General features: G+C 45.0%; 1 long non-coding RNA gene across 1 annotated transcript; it reads left to right on the plus strand.

The window, feature by feature from the left end:
- The first annotated feature begins 88 nt into the window (after positions 1-88).
- Positions 89-24,672, plus strand: LOC308577067. The gene is made up of 3 exons (XR_014003406.1): positions 89-135; positions 811-860; positions 23,367-24,672. It is a non-coding gene; the product is annotated as an uncharacterized lncRNA (long non-coding RNA).
- The last annotated feature ends 473 nt before the right edge of the window (positions 24,673-25,145 follow it).

Genomic DNA, 25,145 nt, shown 5'->3' on the forward strand with positions numbered 1-25,145 from the left:
TCAGACTCCTCTTTTCCGGGCTAAACATACCCAGCTCCTTCAACTGTTCTTCATCAGGCTTGGTTTCCATAGTAACATAGTAGAACATCACACACCTATTTCTGTTCCTGTGTTTGAAAGCCAGTGTCCTCAAAGGTCTATCCAGGTCATCAGTTAAGATTTGCTGTTTTAAAATTACGAATTCAAAGCAAGAAGTAGCTTTTCTTTCTTTTCCGGTTTCATTCTGGCTGGGGATTAGTTTCCAGGTCTAATTCAAAGGGCCGTTATCGACCTATAAAGCCTTACGTGGCTCAGGACCTCAATGCCTTAAGAGCCGCCTCTCCCCAAAGAAGACCAACCCAAACCCTGAACTTGTCCTCGGAGGACCTTCTCTATGTCCCCACCCCCACCCCAGAGAGGTTTGGAGAGTGGCAGCAAGAGAGCAGGGCCTTTTCTGTGGTGGCTCCCCAATGGGGAAACGCTCTCCTCAGAGAGGCTCGCCTGACTCCATCATAATATGGCTTTAGGCGCCAGGCAAAAACATTCCCCTTTACCCAGGCCTATGGCTATTAAATGATCTATGGGCTGTAAAAGTGTGGGGAAAGCGACTATTATTGTGACAACTATTTTATTATTAGGCTGTTTGTCAGCTTTTTACTATGTTTTTATCATTGATGTTCTGTAATGTATTTTTAATGTAGTATACCGCCCTGGGAGCTTTTGATAAAGGGTGGTATACAAATGGAATTAGTAATAACAACAATTCACACATGATCATAATAATAATAATAATAATAATAATAATGGGTTGTTATTGTTCCTATTTTGCAGGTGGAATAGAAAAAACTGCAGCTTTCCCATCTGCTCACCATCGATCACAGGTTATAATGCTCAACTGGAATATTGTTGTGAGTTTGGGGCATGGGTAGGCAAACTAAGGCCCAGGGGCCGGATCCGGCCCAATTGCCTTCTAAATCTGGCCTGCGGACGCCCCAGGAATCAGCGTGTTTTTACATGAGTAGAATGTGTCCTTTTATTTAAAATGCATGTCTGGGTTATTTGTGGGGTCTGCCTGGTGTTTTTACATGAGTAGAATGTATGCTTTTATTTAAAAGGCATCTCTGGGTTATTTGTGGGGCATAGGAATTCATTCTCCCCTCCCCCCCAAAAAAAAATATAGTCCGGCCCCCCACAGTGGACTGGTGAAAACGTTTGCTGGTTTGGGGGTTTGGACAGGGAAGGGTAAAATAACGCTAGAATGGCAGCTTAACAGTTGGTCAGAAATAGGCGAAGCATCCTGGACTGTTGAGAAACAGGAGCAAACCTCCTCTTCCCCGCTCCCTAGTGCTGTCTAGCTCTGAGGGAAAAAAGGAACAAAGGAAAATTGCAGTTTGAGTTGGTTAGAGTTGAGCTAAGTTTTGCACCCTGCTGGCTCCTGGGGACTCATTTTAATTTTGTCCTCATCCTCTTCCCTGACGAGATCTGCAAATGCAACACACCTTGGGGAAAGCTGTCAGGCAGTGCGATCCCTGTTTGGGGAAGCTTTTAATGTTTAATGCATTCCTGTACAGTGGTACCTCAGGTTACATACGCTTCAGGTTACATACGCTTCAGGTTACACACTCCGCTAACCCAGAAATAGTGCTTCAGGTTAAGAACTTTGCTTCAGGATAAGAACAGAAATTGGGCTCTGGCGGCGCGGCAGCAGCAGGAGGCCCCATTAGCTAAAGTAGTGCTTCAGGTTAAGAACAGTTTCAGGTTAAGTACGGGCCTCCGGAACGAATTAAGTACTTAACCCGAGGTACCACTGTATTTTAATATTTTTTTGGAAGCCGCCCAGAGTGGCTGGGGAAGCCCAGCCAGATGGGCGGGGTACAGTCATACCTCGGGTTAAATGTGCTTCAGGTTGAGCATTTTCAAGTTACGCTCCGCGGTGACCCGGAAGTAACGGAGCGCGTTGCTTCCGGGTTTCGCCGTTCGTGCATGCGCAGACGCTCAAAATGACATCACGCGCATGTGCAGAAGCGGCAAAACTCGGCACGCACAGACGCCCAGTTGCATCTTACGTTCCATTCAGGATGCGAACGGGGCTCCGGAATGGATCCTGTTCGCATCCAGAGGTACCACTGTATAAATAAGATACTATTATTATTATTATTATTATTATTATTATTATTATTATTATTATTATTATTATTATTATTATTATTATCCTTCCCCTCTAAGTAAGAAGAGAGGCAGCTGGGGGCTGGCAGAGCACAGGCTGGAATTTTGGGGGCAGTACCCCATTTGCTCTGCTGATTTTTGGGGTTCTGTTAAAAAATGAGTATCTCTTTTGGGGGATCAAATGTGGGAGAAGCGGATTATAACAGGAAACTTGTGTGGCGTGGTTTTGAAAAGTGTAAGCTGGTTGTTAAAATTGCAACTTAGGCATGAGCTCACTAGGTGGTCTTAGGAAAAAAGCACCTCCTCCTCAGTTTCAAATTGCCACTTGTAATTTGGAAGGTAATAGTACATCCCACCTCGTGGGATTGCTACTGAAATAATGTGTGTGAAGTACTTTGCATGTCTGAAATACGCTACAAAAATGGCAAGCAATAATAGTACTGCAAGGCACACAAATTACTGTGTGTTATTTGTTTTAAAAAAAATAGTCCACACAACCTGCCAAGTGATTCTGTGGCGGTGGCTTCCAGTAGAAACAACAACAGTGCAATAAAATAAAATGATCCCCACAGAACATTCACATCAAATCCCAGTTATTTACAACATAGTATAATCAGTACAGATTATTACGAGTTCATGCATAACTGCAGATGTTTGTGACCATACACTTCACTGCTGCGTAGCCTAGACTTGGGAAATAAAGAACTCCTACCCAGCAGAGAGCAAGTATCAGCTGTTCTTTATGAATGCTATTTCTTCATAATTGCTCTCAGCACATTGCCACTGAAATATACTCAGAGTCGCAAAGTGATTTCATGCTCTTTATTCAGCTCTTAGTGGTGAGGAGGAATGAATGAAAGTCCCCTCAAAGTATCTGCTTTATATACATTATTTACACAATGGGCTGCACATGATTGGCTAATTCTGGAATTCTACTGTAAGCCAATCAGGTTGTGGATTCACTTATATCTGGAGCATGATTGGGTGGTTCCTGCCAACCAATCATACTGCTGCAATGTTCTAGGACCAATCAGACTGCTGCAGTTTGGATCCCATTGTTCTAGGACCAATCAGACTGCTGCAGTTTGGATCCTATTCAACTCATTACATAACAGCCACCTTTCAAAGGTCTGAAAGGAGTACATCAAGTGTCATTCTGGATCACTACCCCACATAAAACCCCAAGGAGGAGAGAGGGAGGACTCGGAAGTGGTGCAATGGGCAGTTTTGTGAAGGAAAAATAGAGCTTACATTCATGAACGCGTTTATAGAAGAAAACTATTCACTCAGCTGAAGGTGCCTGCTTGTAACCTGTCTCTAACTTTTCTAACATAGTTTCCAGTCCAGTGATGGGAAATATATAAGTCTGATATTTTGGATTAGGTGGTATAAATGTTGCAAAATAAAAATGAACGAATGCAGAGCAAATTCATGAATGAATGAATGGCATTTATGATATATAACGATGCTGATAGGAGACTTTGAAAAGGGGCTGCCAGTCAGAGAAAGACAAAACCAAGCTAGATAGGTAGACCTATAGTCTGACTCAATGTAGTAAGGAAGCTTTGTGTGTTCGTATTCCCTGAAATATCGCTTGATGTAAAATTGTAGTTAACAAAATAATCCGTGGGCATGAATAGGAGTGACATAGTTTAGAATTTATTATAGGAATCAGTCAAAGTAAACCTTTCCACTTAAACAAATATTTATTTTAAAGCTCTAAATCCAGGCACTAAAATGTAAATTGACCAAAAGAGCTTTCTTATTACTATGATTAAGGGTAATTTAAAACACAGTAAACTTTTAGGTGCAGCCATTTTTAACCTAAACTGCAGTCGGCTGTATAAGACTGAAATCTACACAAGCAGTGGCCTTCATGCGGACAGCTGGCAGAACCCGTTGCACACATTACATATCATTAGGGGATGAAAAAGCTTTTATAGAAACCTATAACTAAGTCCCCTCTCCGCACTGCAGTATCACTGCTGGGAAGGCTAGAGTGTCACTAAAGTCATTATTTGCTAGGAAAGAAGATGTGTTTTCCTCTTTCTGTTAGGAAAATCATCCATGGAGAGTTTAGAGAAGAAGCTCTTTACTTGGACCACGGTGTCCTTACACTCATACACATAGAGCACCATTTCCCCAAATATAGTCACATTTGTTGTTGTTGTTGTTGTTTAGTCGTTTAGTCATGTCTGACTCTTTGTGACCCCATGGACCAGAGCACACCAGGCACTCCTGTCGTCCACTGCCTCCCGCAGTTTGGTCAAACTCATGCTGGCAGATTCGAGAACACTATGCAACCATCTCGTCCTCTGTCGTCCCCTTCTCCTTGTGCCCTTGATATCTCTCCGCAGAGCCTGCAAGACAGAGCTGTTCGGCCTGGCCTTTGGTTTGGACTCAGTCTGACCTTATGTTTCCCTCCCCTTATGGTCTTATCGGCTACTTATAAAATAAGGCTGCATTTAAAATTGCATTTTAACCTGTATTTTAAATTGGTGTGTGTGTCCCCCCCCCCATTTTATGTTTTTACTGTAATTTTACTGGTGATAGCCACACTGAGCCTGGCTCTGGCCGGGAAGGGTGGGGTATAAATTATTATTATTATTATTATTATTATTATTATTATTATTATTATTATTATTATTATTATTATTATTATTACGGCCCCAAACAACCTCTTGGCCTATTTGCTGAATCAGTGCAGTCATCATTGCCTGGTGCTGACTTATGGAAACCAAAGCAGGCGGAGGGACCACAGTTCAGTGTGTCAGTCTCTGGCATCTCGCTTTTCAATAGGCCTCAGGAGCAGGTGCTGAGAAAGGTGTAACCCCACACCCCAAGCCTGGGAGATCCTGCTGGTGAGAGTGGATAATCTTGGGCTACCCAGACTACTCATCTAACCTGCTGTAAAGGGAGCTCCCTATGTTCCTAAAAGGGGCGTAGGTGGCGCTGTGGGTTAAACCACAGAGCCTAGGACTTGCCGATCAGAAAGTCGACGGTGCGAATCCCCACGACGGGGTGAGCTCCCGTTCCTCGGTCCCTGCTCCTGCCAACCTAGCAGTTCGAAAGCATGTCAAAGTACAAGTAGATAAATAGGTACCGCTTCAGCAGGAAGGTAAACGGCGTTTCTGTGCGCTGCTCTGGTTCGCCAGAAGCGGCTTAGTCATGCTGGCCACATGACCCGGAAGCTGTACGCCAGCTCCCTCGGCCAATAAAGCGAGATGAGCGCCACAACCCCACAGTCGGTCACGACTGGACCTAATAGTCAGGGGTCCCTTTATGTTCCTAAAGCTACAGATGCAAAGGAAAATGGTCCACAGTGAATCAACAAGTGAAAAAAGGATGCCTTCAGGGTGTAGGAAGTGGGGTCCTCCAAGGATCTGCATGCGGAAAGGTGCTTTTTCACTTATTCATAAAGGAGTGAGGTGGCTGGGTTTGCTGATGGCATTAAAATAGTCCAGGTGGGGAAAACAAAAGGGGGAAAGGATGCAGCTTCTTACCTGTGACTGTATAAGGGTGTTAGGGAAATCAAGTCTCTTTCTGATTTCTTCTGACATGGCTCTTTCTTCCACCTGCTACCCATTCAGCTTCTGCAAACAGAGACAATCGAAGCACATCAACAAAGGCTAAGAATACAAAGTCCAACTGTTAAGCAGATTGTAGTCATCCTAGCGCCTTACCTTCCCCATCGTTGCTTTGAAATATCACACACTTTCCTTCCTCCTGTTATTCTCTCTCCCTTTTAAAACGACACAAAACAAAACATGCACAATACATATAATCTGATGTCAGCCAAAATAATCGGAAAATCCAACAGTAATGAAAGCCGGTTTTGTACATCATTCTTCTGAAGGAGCTTTTCTGAGATGACTGTTGGATGGATGCATTTCAGATTCTCATTCTGTTTCCAGGATCCCCAGATCAGGATCCTCCCCTCTCTTGCATTTGCTCACAAATACGACTACATGATCTTGTTGTTGTTTAGTCGTTTAGTCGTGTCCGCCTCTTCGTGACCCCATGGACCAGAGCACGCCAGGCACTCCTGTCTTCCACTGCCTCCCGCAGTTTGGTCAAACTCATGCTGGTAGCTTAGAGAACACTGACCAACCATCTCGTCCTCTGTCGTCCCCTTCTCCTTGTGCCCTCCATCTTTCCCAACATCAGGGTCTTTTCCAGGGAGTCTTCTCTTCTCATGAGGTGGCCAAAGTAGTGGAGCCTCAGCTTCAGGATCTGTCCTTCCAGTGAGCACTCAGGGCTGATTTCCTCCAGAATGGATAGGTTTGATCTTCTTGCAGTCCACGGGACTCTCAAGAGTCTCCTACAACACCAGAATTCAAAAGCATCAATTCTTCGGCGATCAGCCTTCTTTATGGTCCAGCTCTCACTTCCAGACATCACTACTGGGAAAACCATAGCTTGAACTAAACAGACCCTTGTCTGCAAGGTGATGTCTCTGCTTTTTAAGATGCTGTCTAGGTTTGTCATTGCATTTCTCCCAAGAAGCAGGCGTCTTTTAATTTCGTGGCTGCTGTCACCATCTGCAGTGATCATGGAGCCCAAGAAAGTAAAATCTCTCACTGCCTCCATTTCTTCCCCTTCTATTTGCCAGGAGGTGATGGGACCAGTGGCTATTCTCTTCTTTTTTTGATGTTGAACTTACACAATCACATGGGTCCAATTGCATGGACTTTCTCAGTGTGAAATTGCCACCCACCCACCACCAGGGGGGAAATAGAATCGCAACTGCTCAATTCACGCAGCAGCACAGGATTGCATTGCCGATCAGAAGGTCAGCGGTTCGAATCCCCGCGACGGGGTGAGCTCCCGTTGCTCTGTCCCTGCTCCTGCCAACCTAACAGTTCGAAAGCACGTAAAATGCAAGTAGATAAATGGGTACTGCTCCGGCGGGAAGGTAAACGGCGTCTCCGTGTGCTGCTCTGGTTCTCCAGAAGCGGCTTAGTCATGTTGGCCACATGACCCGGAAGCTGTACGCCGGCTCCCTTGGCCAATAAAGCGAGATGAGCGCCGCAACCTCAGAGTCGGTCACGACTGGACCTAATGGTCAGGGATCCCTTTACCTTTACCTATCACGAATGAAGATCAAAGTCATGTGCCAAACCATCTGTTGGACTGGTCAGGGTCGCAGAGAGGCAGGGACTGATGTACTAGGGACCTCAGACATGGAGCTTTCATTTTAAAGAACTCAAAGGCAGTGGCGTAGCATGGGTTGTCAGTACCCGGGGCAAGGCAAGTAATATGCGCCCCCTAACCCGTGGATTTGCGCCCCCTAACCCTAACCCCCAGATGTTGCACCCGGTGCGGCCGGGCCCCCCTGCACCCCCCACGCTACGCCACTGCTCAAAGGAAGTCTTTAGGTTTCTTAGAAAGTTATGAAGCAAAATGTGTAGGTACCTTTTTAAGCGATTTCTCTTACATTAGCCAGCCTGGCTTTTCCCTGCTTTCATTGTAGCAGACAGAAGTTCAACAGGTTAAGCCTTTTTCCAGTATGGAAATACAATTATGTGGAAAGCTTCGCCTCTTCCCATTTTGTCTGCCAGACGTTTTATCACTAGTTGAGTTCTTACGTTCTCGAGAAAAAGACTCTGCTTTTGGTTGTATGCAAATAAGGAACTATAAAATCAATTTGTATGTCTGTTAATCCAATCCTGAATCTAGATTTCTTATTTCTAATAATCTCAGGTCTCTGAATAAAAGCACCACTACTGATCATATATGTGTGATTCCTATTAGCTGGCTGTTCTGGACTGGCAACATAACAACCAGTTATGAATAGTGACCCTGTTCGTTTCTGAACTAGGCAATCAGCCTTTGCTGGCTTCTACATTACAACTTGGACATTTTTGAAAAGACAATAGAGTGGGTATACAGTGGTACCTCGGGTTAAGTACTTAATTCATTCCGGAGGTCTGTACTTAACCTGAAGCACCACTTTAGCTAATGGGGCCTCTTGCTGCTGCCGCGCTGCTTGAGCACGATTTCTGTTCTCATCCTGAAGCAAAGTTCTTAACCTGAAGCACTCTTTCTGGGTTAGCAGAGTCTGTAACCTGAAGCGTATGTAACCTGAAGCGTATGTAACCCAAGGTACCACTGTACTCCTTTCCATTATTTTTCAGTATTTTTGCACAAAGTAAAATGCACTCTAAATACGGTATGTCAATGGAGAGAAAGGTCGACGGTGTGGATCATTTGCTAGGATAGCATTTTTCTCTTGACTCCCATCAGAAATGGCTTACATTTTCCTGTTTTAATTGAGAAGTGTGATGAGAAAACTTATTTTTCTCCCTTCTAAATAAATAGAATTACACCACGGTGTGTCACTATTGCCCACCAACATAATAACAATGTGAATAACACAGTAGCAAGTTTCCAAATATCAATGATATCCTAATCCCAACGGGCTTCAGCTAAATGACATGGAGACAATCTGCCTAAGATGTTGTATTCTGGCAAAAGAAAAAGATGTGAAAGCCAGCCTGGGGGGGGGGGGGAGAGGAATGAAGATAAAATCATGCAAGATGTTGAAATGGAGAATATAAGCTTTCATGCAAATATTGCAGTGCAGACTGTGCAGACTGTCATTTTCATTATCAAGATTTTGAGTTCTAAAAAACCATGCTTAAGAAAGCAAAACTTACACTTTGAATGGGATAAATCAGTTTTCAGTAGAAAAAAAAGCACTTTCTATTTTGTTTTGCTTTTTAATATAAAGGACAATAATCTCTGAATGAGGAAGATTTGAGCATTCCATATTTAGCACTAGTTCAAATGATCAGTTATATATCTGCACAATGCTCCCAGAATGCCTCTAGTGATGCATTCACATCAATAATGGCTTAGAAGAACCTGGGTTTCCATAGATACAGATGCTGCTTTTTGTCAGCAACTTGTATGATAATCAAACCCTCTTTTCATAGTCATGCTGATAAGAAGCACAATATTTAAAAGTAAACTATCCACGTCTTTGGCTAATGACCAAATTCCTATCTCATTTCTATTACCTCTTTCATAAAATTAAATTCATTTTCATCATTTAAATACATGCAATTTCATATCCTAATTTCCATCACAATTTTTATATACGGAGGTATAAAACTGAATATTTGAATAAATTATCTTTGCAGTATTCAGCAAAGAGATGGCAGCTAGCTTTGAAACAATTCCACCTCTTTAATTTTTGTATGGTTCTCATTCAATAAGCTAACTGGTTCTTATGTAATAAGCTAATGGTCAAATCCCACATTTTGTCCCTCCCTCACTTACATTATCTATCTCAGCATAATATTAATTTAAGCAGGAAATTTCCAAAATAAGCACCGTGACCTAGGCAGTTAAGACATATAGTGGCAAATCTCAAGAATGACCGAATGCCATGGGCAAATTTCATAATTTCTTTGTGATTGCAAGACTTCTGATTTTTTAAATTTTTATTATTTTTTTTTTAAAAACCATTTATCAATGGAAAGCTGTGAAATGTCCAAAATTCCTCAAGGTAAGCCAGAGCTTGTGAGTGAATTTGGGTGGGATGGAGGCTTAAGGAACTTAGCAAGAGGTAAAAGAGTTTTTGAGGTTTGTGTCATCGTCTCTTGAACCCTTAAGAAATGTCAAGTACATGTTAGACTCCGATGTAAATATCATGTTTCCCTTTATGTGCAAAATATTAAGAAACAGTTGCAGGGCTTGTCCACACCAGAGTTTAATGTGTGTTTGCACCTGTTTGCATTCCCATTTGTGTGGTCCACATGAGATTCCCCTCAAACAATACCAATATTGATGCTTCCTTCCCAGCCCCCATAAATTCAGTTTACTAATACAGTGGTACCTTGGGTTACATACGCTTCAGGTTACATACGCTTCAGGTTACAGACTCCACTAACCCAGAAATAGTGCTTCAGGTTAAGAACTTTGCTTCAGAATGAGAACAGAAATCGTGCTCCGGCGGTGCGGCAGCAGCTGGAGGTCCCATTAGCTAAAGTGATGCTTCAGGTTAAGAACAGTTTCAGGTTAAGTATGGACCTCTGGAACGAATTAAGTACTTACCCCGAGGTACCACTGTACAGGGATAATATGATAAATTAGGGGAAATCAGGCTCTAAATCACTCCCACTTGGGGTTGCAGATGAGTTGTTCCGGAGTTTGGGAATGGGTGGATCAAATGTCACTTTCTGCCACCCCCCTTTCTGCTCCCTCTACTTCCTCACAGCTTTCATTTCTTTTCCAACTGTGCTCCTAAACCATTTCCGGCGCTCTCCTTAACTTTTTTATTTTCTCACTGATCCTTCAGATTTGCACAAAACCAAAAACCTGCACAAACAAGAAATGTTTAATGCGGTTTGCTTGTGCACTTCCCTGGTTTTGTGCAAATCTGAGGGATCGAAAGAAAAAAATATATACACTGGATATTGCACAGCTCTCTGCACACATGCCCTGTCGATACTTAATCATCTTAACACAGGGGTCCTCAAACTTTTTCAGCAGGGGGCCGGTCCATTGTCCCTCAGACCTTGTAGTGGGGCTGGACTATATTTTGAAAAAAAATGAATGAGGGATGATGAGCGACTTGCAAAAGGGCTGCTTTAAATGGCGGCCACTCGAGAGGGGCACTCAGCCAACTGCGGCTCCTATGTCTTGCGAACGGCAGGGCCTCGCGGCGGGGGGGCGGGATGATGAGCAGCGCGCGAAAGGGCTCCGGAGAGGGGCTGTCACCAACAAAGCCCAGCCCCCTTCCTCCTCTAGGCAGGGCGGGGAGAAACCATGAGGAAGGAGGGAGGAGGCGCCGCCGCTGCCACTGTATGAGGGAGAGGGAAAGAATGTGCGTGCTGGCGATCCACGTGGCAATTTCCGGACCGTGCGCAGACTGGATTTAAATAAATAAATAAATAAATTTTATTTATACCCCGCCCTCCCCTGCCAGAGCCGGGCTCAGGGAGGCTAACACCAGTAAAATTACAGTAAAAACATAATGGGGGGGGGAACCAATTTAAAATACAGGTTAAAATGCAATTCAAAATGCAGCCTCATTTTAAAAGTAGCCCATAGATCAAGACCATAAGGGGAGGGCAACATAAGGATCAGACTGAGTCCAAACCAAAGGCCAGGCGGAACAGCTCCATCTTGCAGGCCCTGCGGAAAGATGTCAAGTCCCGCAGGGCCCTGGTCTCTTGTGACAGAGCGTTCCACCGAGTCGGGGCCAGTACTGAAAAGGCCCTGGCCCTAGTTGAGACCAATCTAACCACCTTGCCACTTGGGACCTCCAAAATGTTGTCATTTGTAGACCTTAAGGTCCTTCGTGGGGCATACCAGGAGAGGTGGTCCCGTAGAAGGCAATTGGGCAATTGGGCCTGATCCGGCCCACGGACCTTAGTTTGCCGACCCATGTCATAACAGAATCAACAGATTAGAAAGCAGGGATACACACGAAAGGGAACGTCTGTTGGTATGAATGGGAAAGGCTGAAGTAGCTCCTCATATACAAATTTACATGTCTATGAATGTGGACCAGTACAAACTAATTTGAATGTTGGAAAGTGGATTAACAGCCAAATATTGATCAAATGTGGACAAGCCCTTAGTTAATGGTGTGTTCTGTTCTGCAGTGCTGGTGACAATCATACCTGCCTATCAGGAGGTTTTAAAGCATTCTGAGGGAATGGGAGGCAGCAGAAATGGGTAACATTGCGAAATGCTGAGTTATGGTGGCGGGGAGTTCTGCAGGATACAAAAATTAAAGAAGCACAAATATACAAACTGGTGTTTATAAAAAGTGGGACCAAGGGCATAATTTCCCCATAAGGTGAATGTAAAGGGACCCCTGACCATTAGGTCCAGTCATGACTGACTCTGGGGTTGCAGCACTCATCTCGCTTTATTGGCCGAGGGAGCCAGCGTACAGCTTCCGGGTCATGTGGCCAGCATGACTAAGCTGCTTCTGGTGAACCAGAACAGCACATGGAAACGCTGTTTACCTTCCCGCCGGAGCGGTACCTATTTATCTACTTGCACTTTGATGTGCTTTCGAACTGCTAGGTTGGCAGGAGCAGGGACCAAGCAACGGGAGCTCACCCTGTCGCGGGGATTTGAACCACCGACCTTCTGATCGGCAAGTCCTAGGCTCTGTGGTTAAACCCACAGCGCTACCCACGTCCCACAATTTCCCCATAGATGGTGCCATAAATGGGATCTCTTTCCCTGTACCCCGCTTTCTCCTAGGGCTACTTTTTAAGAAAGAAAACAAACATGGGGAGCAGTTCCAATTATAGAACTGAGTAACATTTAGTTTGACTCCTAATTGGCTTTGTGGGTTGGAGCCAGAGGTTTTCTAATTCTGCTACCTGAGACCTTCTAATTAAAGATCCCTGGCTGGACCATTCTCTGAGGGCTAGGGGAGGTTTGCAGGGCATAGAGATGTGAGACTGCTGTTTACTCTTAAAAGCAAGAGAACCACAAAGGCTGATCCATTTTCCCAACAGCAGAAGCTTCTCAAGTCTCTTCTGTACTTAGCATTTAATTCAGCAAATAATTGGGATAATTAACTTAGGTAGAGAGCTACTAATTACATTTAAACTAGCCTAGCATAAAAGTGTCATCAGAATCAGGTCAGAATGACTTTCTGTCAGTCGCATATTTGCAATTACTGAAGCAAATGAATTATTTGAGCCAGGTTTGTGTTTGTTTTACTAGGTTTTCTCCAGAGCGTAGATGTTCTCGAGGCAATGAAAAGTCAAATACTTCCCTGTAGGTCTCTCAACCAGACTTTCCACTCTGAACAGCTTTCCTTATTTGTCTCCAGAGGCCTATAACATTTTTATTTACTTTTTTGGAAAAGAAAAGAAAAAGTTCCGTAGCTAATGTCATATGTGGCAAGGGCTGGCTATTACTTTGCCTGTATTTCTTGTCAGCTGTTTCTTACCTGGAATTGGGATGCTAGTTAGTATTAGCAGGATACAGTCTTAAAAAAAATTAAATGTCATCACCAGTCATATCAAGTAATAGGCCTCATGGGGTTCATCTCAGGTAGAGGCGAATGTAAGCAATCTAAAGCCAATGGATTCAAGATTCCAGTCATACGAAGCAGGTGGTGTAGCTTTTACTTAGCTGTACATCACTTTGGAACAAGCTGAAGGATGTATTACTTGTTGTTGTTTAGTCATTTAGTTGTGTCTGACTCTTCGTGACCCCATGGACCAGAGCACGCCAGGCACTCCTGTCTTCCATTGCCTCCCGCAGTTTGGTCAGACTCATGCTGGTAGCTTCAAGAACACTATCCAACCATCTCGTCCTCTGTCGTCCCCTTCTCCTTGTGCCCTCCATCTTTCCCAACATCAGGTCTGTTCCAGGGAGTCTTCTCTTCTCATGAGGTGGCCAAAGTATTGGAGCCTCAGCTTCAGAATCTGTCCTTCCAGTGAGCACTCAGTGCTGATTTCCTTCAGAATGGATAGGTTTGATCTTCTTGCAGTCCATGGGACTCTCAAGGACTTCGTGGATCACTGACTTGCCATGGCAAAGGGGCTTGAATAACTCAGAGAAGCTATGACCTATGCCGTGCAGGACCACCCAAGAGGGACAAGTCATAGTGGAGAGTTTGACCAAATGTGATCCACCTGGAGCAGGAACCGGCAAGCCACTCCAGTATCCCTGCCAAGAAAACTCCATGGACAAAGACAAGAGGACGTAATACTACTACTACTACTACTACTACTAATTATTATTATTATTATTATTATTATTATTATTATTATTATTATTATTATTATTTATACCCCGTCCATCAGCCACTCTGGGTGGCTTCTAGAAAAAGACTGAAAGTACATTAAAACATCAGTCATTAAAAACTTCCCTAAACAGGGCTGCCTTCAGATGTCTTCTAAAAGTAAGATAGTATTTCTTTAACATCTGATGGGAGGGCGTTCCACAGGGCGGGTGCCGCCACCAGGAAGGCCTCTGCCTGGTTCCCTGTGGCTTCACTTCTTGCAGTGAGGGGACTGCCAGAAGGCCCTTGGAACTGGACCTCAGTGTCTGGGCAGAACGATGGGGGTGGAGATGCTCCTTCAGGTCTACTGGGCCAAGGCCATTTAGGGCTTTAAAGGTCAACACCAACACTTTGAACTGTGCTTGGAAACGTCCTGGGAGCCAATGTAGGTCTTTCAAGACCCGTGTTATGTGGTCTCGGCGGCCGCTCACAGTCCCCAGTCTAGCTAATGGAAAGTTCTTTGGTTTTGAGTGTGTGTGTTGCAGGATGTTTATTTATTTGTGTTAATTCTTATGATGAACTACCTGTGGATGCATTTGTGCGAATGGTTGTTATAGAAATGACTCAAATAAATATACCAGTAAGTTTATGTCAGGAGTAACCTGGCTCCCAAGTTTTCAGATACGAGTTGCATCCTTGCTGGTAACTCCTTCAGTCCCCTCTCCCTATTATGGACCCCTTCATTCCTGCCCTCTGGTAATACTGAAGGTACCCAGGCACAACGGGTATTGCTTTCTCTCATTGTTCCTTGGGAGTAAGGGTGCAGATCCTGACACCTTAAAAAGACACACAGCAGAGGGCCTTCTCGGTAGTGGCACCTGCCCTGTGGAACGCCCTCCCACCAGATGTCAAAGAGAAAAACAACTACCAGACTTTTAGAAGACATCTGAAGGCAGCCCTGTTTAGGGAAGCTTTTAATGTTTAATAGGTTATTGTATTTTAGTGTTCTGTTGGAAGCTGCCCAGAGTGGCTGGGGAAACCCAGCCAGATGGGCGGGGTATAAATAAATAAATAGTAGTAGTAATAATAATTATTTTTTATTATTATTATTATTATTATTATTATTATTATTATTATTATTATTATTATTATTATTATTATTACTACAGCATCCATGCAGGAAGCCTGGTCAATATTCTCAGTGATGTCTAGGCATTCAACACCATTGCAACTAGTTGCAAAGGAGCAGAATATAGGAATGTATTCAACAAGGAATTATACCAATGTTTTAAGCCACAAGCAAATGATTGGCCTTAATAGCTCTGTTGTTAAAGCACGAGACTCTTAATCTCAAGGTCATGGGTTTGAGTCCTGCATTGGGCAAAAGACTCCTGCATTGCAGGGGGGCAGCTAGAGGATCAACTCAGGATCCCTTCCAATTCTACAATTCTGTGATTCTAAGGAAGGGTTTCCACATCCAGAATGCAACTGGGCACCAATACTTTTGCAGTTGTCTAGGGAAAAAACATTTAGCAAATGCCGTTTCTTCCCCAGCAATACTTTAATAGGAGATCGTTCACCAGCCAAAATGCTTCCCTTTCTGCAGCACTTAAAGCCACAGAAGACTGGATGCATGCTCACCCCTAGGGCATTAGGAGAAAACAGCTTCGTTAATGGAGAAAACAAACGGTTTCTGGATTTCCAGTCCATCTCATTCTCTGTCTGCTATACCATCGGATGGCTCATTAATTTTGATAGTGCTTGCATTACTATGGCATTTCGGGATCGTGCTGCCCATTATGTGTGTGTTTAGTTTATTTAAGGCATGTAAGAGAGACAAAGCCAACCGAATCCAATAATAGCTTCAAATATTATCCATTCTAATTAGCTGTAGGTTCATTCTAAGTTTGTCTAAGTGAAGAAGAAAAAAAGAGAGGGTTGGTAGAAGAAATAATGTGTCCTGGAATACTGTGTCCAATTCTGGGCACCACAATTTAAGAAGGAAGTTGACAAGCTGGAAGGTGTGCAGACCAAGATGATCAAGGGTCTGGAAACCAAGCCTGATGAGGAACGGTTGAAGGAGCTGGGTATGTTTAGCTTGGAAAAGAGACTGAGAGGAGAGATGATGGCCATCTTCAGATATCTAAAGGGCTGTCACATGGAGGATGGAGCAAGCTTGTTTTCTCCTGCTCTGGAGGGTAGGACTCGAACCACTGGTTTCAAGTTACAAGAAAGGATATTCCAACTAAACATCAGGAAGAACTTTCTGAAGGTAAAAGCTGTCTGGCAGTGGAATGGACTGTGATGGCCTGGGAATCGGGCTCGGACTCGGAGCCAGCGGAGTCTCAGTCTGCACTGGATCCTTTGCCTCAGGCATCATCTGAACCAAGTCTGGGGCCTGATCCTGAAGAGTCCCAGTCTGCACAGGTTCCCCTGCAGCAAACACCAGCAGGGCCGAGTCAGGGGCCGGAGCCTGCCCTGGCTCCAGATGCAGGGATGACCTCGTTGCCTTCAGCTGGGCCATCACTTATAGCTGCTCCACTACCAGTTGGGTCAGGGGAGGCTGAGGCGGCCCCTGGGTCTAGTAACCCACCGACGTCTCCCGAGCTGCAGAGACTAAGGTCTAAGAGAAGGAGAGACCTGAGTACTTGCAGGAGGAGTGCTCGCCATTGGGCGAAACAGGGAGGTGAGTCGCCGGGGGATCAGGACCGGCCGCTACCCTGACAATTATAAAAGGCTGATAGACCCCGCCCCAGGTTGCAGGAGCAACATTGCTGTATGCCAGATCCTGCCTGAGATCCTGTACCTGTCCTTGCCTTGTTTCCTGCCTTGTGTCCTGCCTTGGCCCTGTTGGACTGACTCCCAGCGGAACCTTCAGATTCTAGACCAGACCTGGACTGTGTTTCAGGGGTTACCCCCGGGCCCAGCACACGAACTTCCTTGGAAGGTGCTGGCCTCTCCTACCTTGGAGGCTTTTAAGCAGCAGTTGGATGGATCTGTCATCACCATCTCTCATGGATGCTTTAGCTGAGATTCCTGCATCGCAGCGGGTTGGACTAGATGACCCCTGAGTTCCCTTCCAACTCTACAGTTCTATGGTTCTGTGCTCATAGCTTGAGTTGCCACATCTTAACCCAGTAAAAACAGTGAGTGCCCAGGGCAATGAGACATTATGTGGGAACGATGGTCTGCCCCACTACAGTCATACCTCAGGTTACAGCCGCTTCAGGTTGCGTTTTTTGGGTTATGCCAAAACCCAGAAGTACCGGAATGAGTTACTTCTGGGTTTCAGTGGTCGTGCATGCGCAGAAGCGCTAAATTGCACTTTGCGCATGTGCAGAAGTACTGAATTGCAACCCACACGTGCGCAGACGCGCTACTGCGGGTTGCAAACGCTGTGGGTTGCAAACGTGCATCCCGCACAGATCATGTTCGCAACCTGAGCGTCCACTGTACTTTTCCAACTTCCTCCCTTCCTGATTCAGCAAGCAGGATCCCAGCTCATTTAAATGATATTTACCCTACAATATAACTGAAAAGGCTGTCAGATTGGCTTAAAGAACAATTAAAAACAAGATGATCTCTGCCTGCGAATGTACAATCCGAAGGCACAAAATGAAAAAGGGACGTGAAGCAAATCAGATGCCTGTAATGATCAGCTGAGATGAAAACCATTCAGGTAGCCTGGCAGAATGGTTGGCTGTGGGTGACAATTGAGGGAATGCTAAAGGAAGATGACCTCTCAGCAGAGCTGATGGAACAGTCCTGCTTCCCTTCCCAGCTTCTTCTTTGGAGCAATCTGTATGGCTTGACCAAGCACTTTTCATCTGCATTTTGACATAGGATTCCAATAAGCATTTAAGGTACATTCTGTAGTTTGGGGCAGGGTACCTTATTTCTGTAACTGAAGTATCGGGTTCATCGGGAGACTAGGCTATGTTTTTGAATACAAGCTGCGCTGGGAGATCAGGAAGGAAGAAATCCATTCTGACATCTTGTAAAATTTGCTCAGACTGCTTTATATGACAAGACTAGCAATTGAGCGGATGGATGTCTACATTCGCTGTTCTTCAGCCTGTTGTTAAACATACATGTCAGCTCGATCACTCAAAGCCGGATTATCAATTGTGCAGTCAGAACAATCGCACTGGGGGCCCTGCCTTCAAGGGGGTCCAGAATCTGAGCCATAATTTAAAAATAAAAAGTGGGTCTCTAGCCACCTTGGAAAGGGAGTTAGAAGACACCGCATTGTTGATCAGTTTCTCAGTTTGATGGACTGTTGAGCATAGGAGCCAACTCCTAGGGGCCAAGTTCCCTTCAGCCTCCCAATAAAATATTGGAGGAGGGGGCTGAGCCCCCCCTAAAGTTGATGGCCATTGCCATTCAAATGGTTTGCGTGGGCCGAGTCGTGTGATCCATTATGTAGGGTGGGGTGTACCTTCCCTCCCCCCCCCCAATATTTTATTTAAGTTGGCACTCCTGCTGTTGGGATAGCTGGTGATGGTGAGTTGTTTTCCAGTTTCCGGAATGCCGTGAACAGCACCGCACTGCAAATCTCTCAACTAAAAACCAGCCGCGTAATTTCCGTCAAAAACCAAGCAGTTATAGAATTGATCCAAGGTTTGTGCCCCTCTTTTAAAAGTAGACTATCAGTCTAGAACAGTGGTTCCCAACCGTTTTTTGGCCATGCCCCACCTAAAGGTAAAGGTAAAGGGATCCCTGACCATTAGGTCCAGTTGTGGCCGACTCTGGGGTTGCGGGGCTCATCTTGCTTTATTGGCCAATTGAGCCGGCGTACAGCTTCCAGGTCATGTGGCCAGCATGACTAAGCCACTTCTGGCGAATGAGAGCAGCACACGGAAACGCTGTTTACCTTCCCGCCTGAGCGGTACCTATTTATCTACTTGCACTTTGACGTGCTTTCGAACTGCTAGGTTGGCAGGAGTTGGGACCGAGCAAAGGAAGTTCACCCCGTCGCAGGGATTCGAACCGCCAACCTTCTGATCGGCAAGTCCTAGGCTCTGTGGTTTAACCCACAGCGCCACCCGTGTCCCCATGCCCCACCTAAGCATCTCTAAAATCCTGATTCCCCACCCCCACCCCTGGTGACATATAATTCTTATTATTCCAAAAGTGAACTTCTAATCACACAAAGGAAGCCTAAAAGGCCATTAACTTAGTCTAAAGAAGCTTCCAAATTGTGCTTCTTAAAAATCAAATGGCCCCCCTGCTGGGAACTACAGGTCTAGAAAGACTTGCTAGCAGCCTCTTGGACAACTGTTGTCTCATCTAATAATTAAAGCAAGGATGGGAGCCTGTCTCTCTCCAGATGTTGCTAGACTACAATGCCCATGTTCCTTGACCATTGGCCATGCTGGCTGGGAGATGCTTCCAGAACATCTGGGGAGTTGTAGGTTCCCCATTCCTCCCTGGAGTATGCCTGAAGTTAAAGGGACCCCTGACCATTAGGTCTAGTCGTGGCCGACGGGGGTTGTGGCGCTCATCTCGCTTTATTGGCCGAGGGAGCCGGCGTACAGCTTCCGGGTCATGTGGCCAGCATGACTAAGCCGCTTCTGGCGAACCAGAGCAGCGCACGAAAACGCCTTTTACCTTCCCACCGGAGCGGTACCTATTTATCTACTTGCACTTTGAGGTGCCTTCGAACTGCTAGGTTGGCAGGAGCAGGGACTGAGCAACGGGAGCTTACCCCGTTGCAGGGATTCGAACCGCCGACCTTCTGATCGGCAAGTCCTAGGCTCTGTGGTTTAACCCACAGCGCCACCCACGTCCCGCCTACTGCCTTATTATTGCTTGTAGAGACAGACAGTGAAGAGATTACATCTCCCCTTGCATTTTGTTTACCTAAGAGTTAACGTATGGCTCTTTGGGGAACTCCTGAAGTTCAGATATGTTCTTTCAATAGCCTTTGATTAAAGCACTTCCCCTATGTAGATTTGGGTGGGTGGGGTCGGGAAATAGTTTGGCTCTTGAAATGTCGCCAACAAAAGAAGCAGAGCTTTGATTTTTATGCAGACTTTCTCCCACCGGGGAATGCAGGAGACACAAAACATGAAAACCTATTCGTGTTCAGACCTTGTCAATGTCAGTCTACTACATTACCATATGATTGCTATACCATTAATTTTTTCTTCAGAAGCTACAACATGACACATCAGGAAATGTATGTGTGGTTTTTAAACGTTCTTGTATGGCTTTCCCTACCTTTGCTGCAGCTGAGGTCGATGTAAAGATCATCAACCGTGCAGCTGTGGGGAAGCCAGCTGGCTTGGAGGTAACAACTGTTTAACATTCTGGTTCTTCCAACATGGGAAGGGAAAAAAATAAACTGTTCTGTAGATAATTAGCAAGCTAGTTCTTGAGCCTAAAGGGAAACTGATTGGGTATTCAGAATCATTTAATCAGCTGGAAAAGACGCAAGGATCTGAATGGCTGAAGGAGGGTAATATTTGGAGGAAATGAATTTGGAGGAAACTGACACTAAAGAGAAGATTGACACTAAAGCTCTGTATATATTGAATGTCTTTTTTTTTAAAGGGACATTCCTCTTATCATACTATATCTTGGCATCATGGGCGTAGCTCAACAACTTTGGCAGATCCCAAGCAATCCTGGCTACACCCATACTTGACCTGCCCATCCCTCCTGCAAAAATACAGGGCAGTACAAACAAGGGGTGTTCCAAGCCACTTAGGTTTATGGCTCCAAGATGAGAGTCTTTTCAGATTTTCCAACCCATTGCAATCTTGATTTTTCTTTTGTTTTATCTCATCCGTATCTGTGATATGGCATGAATTTGGGCACAGTACAACCCTTCTGTTGGGCCAGGTTGTAGCTATTGCCGGCCATAATATCATAAACAACCCCGTCTCCATGATGCTTATCTTGATTTTGTGTTTCGATATGCCCCAAATGGGATGCGGGTGGCGCTGTGGGTTAAACCACAGAGCCTAGGACTTGCCGATCAGAAGGTCGGCGGTTCAAATCCCCGCGACAGGATGAGCTCCCGTTGCTCGGTCCCTGCTCCTGCCAACCTAGCAGTTCGAAAGCACATCAAAGGGCAGGTAGATAAATAGGTACCGCTCTGGCGGGAAGGTAAACGGCGTTTCCGTGTGCTGCTCTGGTTTACCAGAAGCGGCTTGGTCATGCTGGCAACTTGACCCGAAAGCTGTACGCCAGCTCCCTCGGCCAATAAAGCGAGATGAGCGCCGCAACCCCAGAGTCGGTCACGACTGAACCAAATGGTCAGGGGTCCCTTTACCTTTACCTATGCCCCAAATAAACTTCAGAGCACAAGTCTGTGAGTTCAGTGGTGCTTATTCCTACGTATGCGTACACAGCATTGCAGTTTCAAGTTACCGTATTTTTCGCCCCATAAGACGCACTTTTTCCCCTCCAAAAATGAAGGGGAAATCGGGGTGCGTCTTATGGGGCGAATGCCTGCAAGCCTCGCGCACCCGGCAGGAGGTCCCACTGGGTGCGCGAGGCTTGGGGCGGCAGCGGACTGCTTGCGCGCACCTAGAAGCTTGGGGCGCGCTGAGCTCCGCACGCCCCAAGCTCCTGGTGTAGCGCAGCGCACCTGGGGGGGAAATAAAAAATTTTCCCCTTTATTTCCCCCCAAAAAATCTAGGTGCGTCTTATGGGCCGGTGCGTCTTATGGGGCGAAAAATACAGTAAATTTGATAGTGGCCTGATTTGCACATCCTTGCAAGGCCAGGGTGTGCCAGGACCATGTGGGCTCCTGGAGAAGGGCTTGCAGCTCTGCTGCTTTTCCTGCATCTTTTTAACCCCGCACTGCGCTGAGTTAAGCCAAGGTTCGGCTTAGTATATCATCTAAACCCAGAATGGTGGTGGAACTGTCTCCTCATTAGCCGTGAGCTGCAGAGAGATCTAAATTAGATTTAAAAAAACTTTTGGTATAGAACAAAAAAGGCAGATTTTGAAATGTGGTTGTGTACAGAGGCTGAACAAGCTACTGTGAAAATGCGTTAACTTTTGTTGGAATTTGAAACACAAGAAGAACAAGTTAACCATGAGCTGTAGCCACGGTTTGTTCTCAGCTTAAATGTGAGCTGCGTTGGAGCAAAGCCCTCGTACCTGTCCTGGTAAGCCATAATTCTGCAACCTGTGAACGAGGCCAGTTTGAAGAACAAAAACTGCAGAAGGATGTTGCTGTGTGCTGAGGAGTCTGTTTCCACAAAGCAAGACACTCCTCATTCACAATCGGGCGTAGCATTAAGCATTAAGAATGCCAAGTAGCTTGGATCTTCATAGCATGAACTGGCTTGTGGGGTGTTTGTTGTGGGGGAGGAAGGGAAAGGAGAATGTTAGCCGCTTTGAGACTCCTGAAGGGGAGTGAAAGGCGGGATATCAAATCCAAACTCTTCTTCTTCTTCTTCTTCTTATTTATAGCCTATCCCTCCCCATGTCCTCAATCTGGTCTTTGTGCGAGAGCCAGAAGTGCATGTAGCTGACAGTGTGAACACAGACGTTTCGCTTCTTTGTTAACACTGTTATTTGTACAATGCGGACTGTGCAAACATCTACGGTCATGCAGAAAGCATAATTTGATCTTGTGCTGCGAGTGAGGCAAGTGCAGGGACAACTGTGGGATGAGGCTGCTAGCCCTAATGCCCCGAGATGTGTTTGTGCGCGCGCAAAACGTCAATTGAATGAACATCTGCCCACATTCAAAAGCACTGTTTGTTCATGCTTTCCTAGCATGTCTACAGTATATCCCCACAAAAATGAATTCTATAAGTATAATTTGGCAATCTGTTGCAACCCAATTGTTAATTTTACCAACCCATGGATACCTCTGGAATAAGTTCAATCTCAAATTGACCACAGCAAACTGGGATCACTCAGGGTCTTTCAGAAGAGGTCAAGTGAGGACAACAGCTCAAAGATTATTTACGCCATCTGCTGGCAAAATACATCCTTTCCCAAGAGGGCATTGTTTCACATCCAAGAATCACTATTATTAATAATAATAACAACAACAACAATGTTTTAAATAGAGTTTCTTCTTTGAAACTTTATTCAAGGTATTTTTAAAAAATGACTGTAATGTTTGCAATTCAGATGAGAGACTATGCTTCTTTCAATATGAAAACAAAACAAGCATGTCTCATATAGATTTATATTGGAATACTATATCATGTGTGATTTTCTCTTGAAACATTTCTGTGTCTCAATTCAGGAGCTCTCTGTTACATACAGAAACACGGGGGATGGAAATTAAGATCTTTCAAAGGCTGTCAGGATGAAGCTGGCAAACAGTTCTTAAATAATATTGGATATGCTATTTTCATCCTCCAATCCATCATCGCCGGGTGCGCTCATTCAATTAGCACATTCCTTGCATTTTTCTTTCTTTGTTTCCCGAGACTGTATTGCAGGTTCTCCACGAACATCTCTTTGTGTGTTTTAAAATCTTTCCTGCCTTTGTGTGTTTAAACTCATGTGCTTTCTTATTTGCTTTTCATTGTAGATCTTTCCAAGGGCAAGACCTGTGGAGTCCATCAATGGCAAGGGCAAGTAGCACACTTTTACAGGGTTGTTGCAAAGCAGAAGAGATTTAAAAATGTACCGCCAGTTGCGCATTCAAGGCAAAAACTATAATTTTAGCCCTGAATCTACAACTTCATAATTCATTTGGGAAAGTAGTTTCAGTGAATGAAAAGGGAGTTTTGGTGTGCTAGTTTACAGGATCAACATATACTGTGAGTCATGGCACTTCATTCCAGAGAAGTCTCATTTGAGTCAGTGTGACTAAAGACATTTCTTTCGCCAGAACTGCAAATTTAAGCTGCAGTGTTGAGTTCAATTAATCTTGAATTCTGAAGTAAAGGGGAAGTACCTGCAACCACAGTGAACTGCAGCCTAGGCTAAATGGGAGTGATTGATACAATGAGGTCTAAAGTCGTTCCCTTGACTTAGATTATTGAACCCTTCTCAAGTTCTACCATGTTTTTTGCTCTATAATACTCACTTTTTCCTTCCTAAAAAGTAAGGGGAAATGTGTCCGTCTTATGGAGTGAATGCAGGCTGAGCAGCTATCCCAGAAGCCAGAACAGCAAGAGGGATTGCTGCTTTCACTGCGCAGTGATCCCTCTTGCTGTTCTGGCTTCTGAGATTCAGAATATTTTTTTTCTTGTTTTCCTCCTCCAAAAACTCGGTGCGTCTTGTGGTCTGGTGCGTCTTATAGAGCAAAAAATACGGTAGTTCTCGCACAAATTCCTAGACTCGCTTCTGAATTTTAAAAATGTAAACAACTATATAACCAAGTCCTATTCATGATTACATGTGTGGTGCAGTGATTAGAGAGCTGGACTAGGACCTCGGAGAGCCGGGTTCAAATCCCCACTCAGCCGTGAAACCCAATCATGGTTCTTCCTGCTCTCAGCCTAACCTACACCACAGGGTTGTTGTGGGGATTAAATGAGGAGAACCTTGACCTATTTGGAGAAAAAGACAGGATATAAATGCAGTAAACAATAATTTATCCCAAGTTAATGCACATAGGATTGTCTTCCCTATGCAGTTTTCTAATCCTGTATAAATGGATTTTAAAAAGGTAAAGGGACCCCTGACTGTTAGGTCCAGTCATGACCGACTCTGGGGTTGCGGTGCTCATCTCGCTTTATTGGCTGAGGGAACCGGCGTACAGCTTCTGGGTCATGTGGCCAGCATGACTAAGCCGCTTCTGGCAAACCAGAGCAGTGCATGGAAACGCCATTTACCTTCCCGCCAGAGCGGTACCTATTTATCTACTTGCATTTTGACGTGCTTTTGAACTGCTAGGTTGGCAGGAGCTGGGACTGAGCAACAGGAGCTCACCCCGTCACGGGGATTCAAACCGCCAAGCTTCTGATCAGGAAGTCCTAGGCTCTGTGGTTTAACCCACCTGTGTCCCAAATGGCTTTTACTCATTGTGAATTTCAGCTCCTATTCATTATTATAGAATGACGAATTCAGTTTCTATTGCAGGTTTTCATGGGGTTCCCAGCAGTCTTTTCACAAGTCTTTCATTCCTGCTTTGCAGCCATTGGTGGTGGTGCCTGGCTCAAAATATTTTGATGTCTGAGGCAAAGAGCAAGTTTATGCCACCTCCCCACTGCTGGTTGAACATAAAGAAGCCAAGTGGACTGGCAGCAGAATCTGTTTTTCAACGCTGGTTATCATACAGGTTCTTCAGCTTCATCCAAGGGCAGCAGGCCTCCCTAGGGAATGCAGGCAAAGTGGCGCATAGGTCTCTGTTCTCCAACAC

The sequence above is a fragment of the Podarcis bocagei genome, assembly GCF_964188305.1.
Source record: "Podarcis bocagei genome assembly, chromosome: 17".
Lineage (NCBI taxonomy): Eukaryota > Metazoa > Chordata > Lepidosauria > Squamata > Lacertidae > Podarcis > Podarcis bocagei.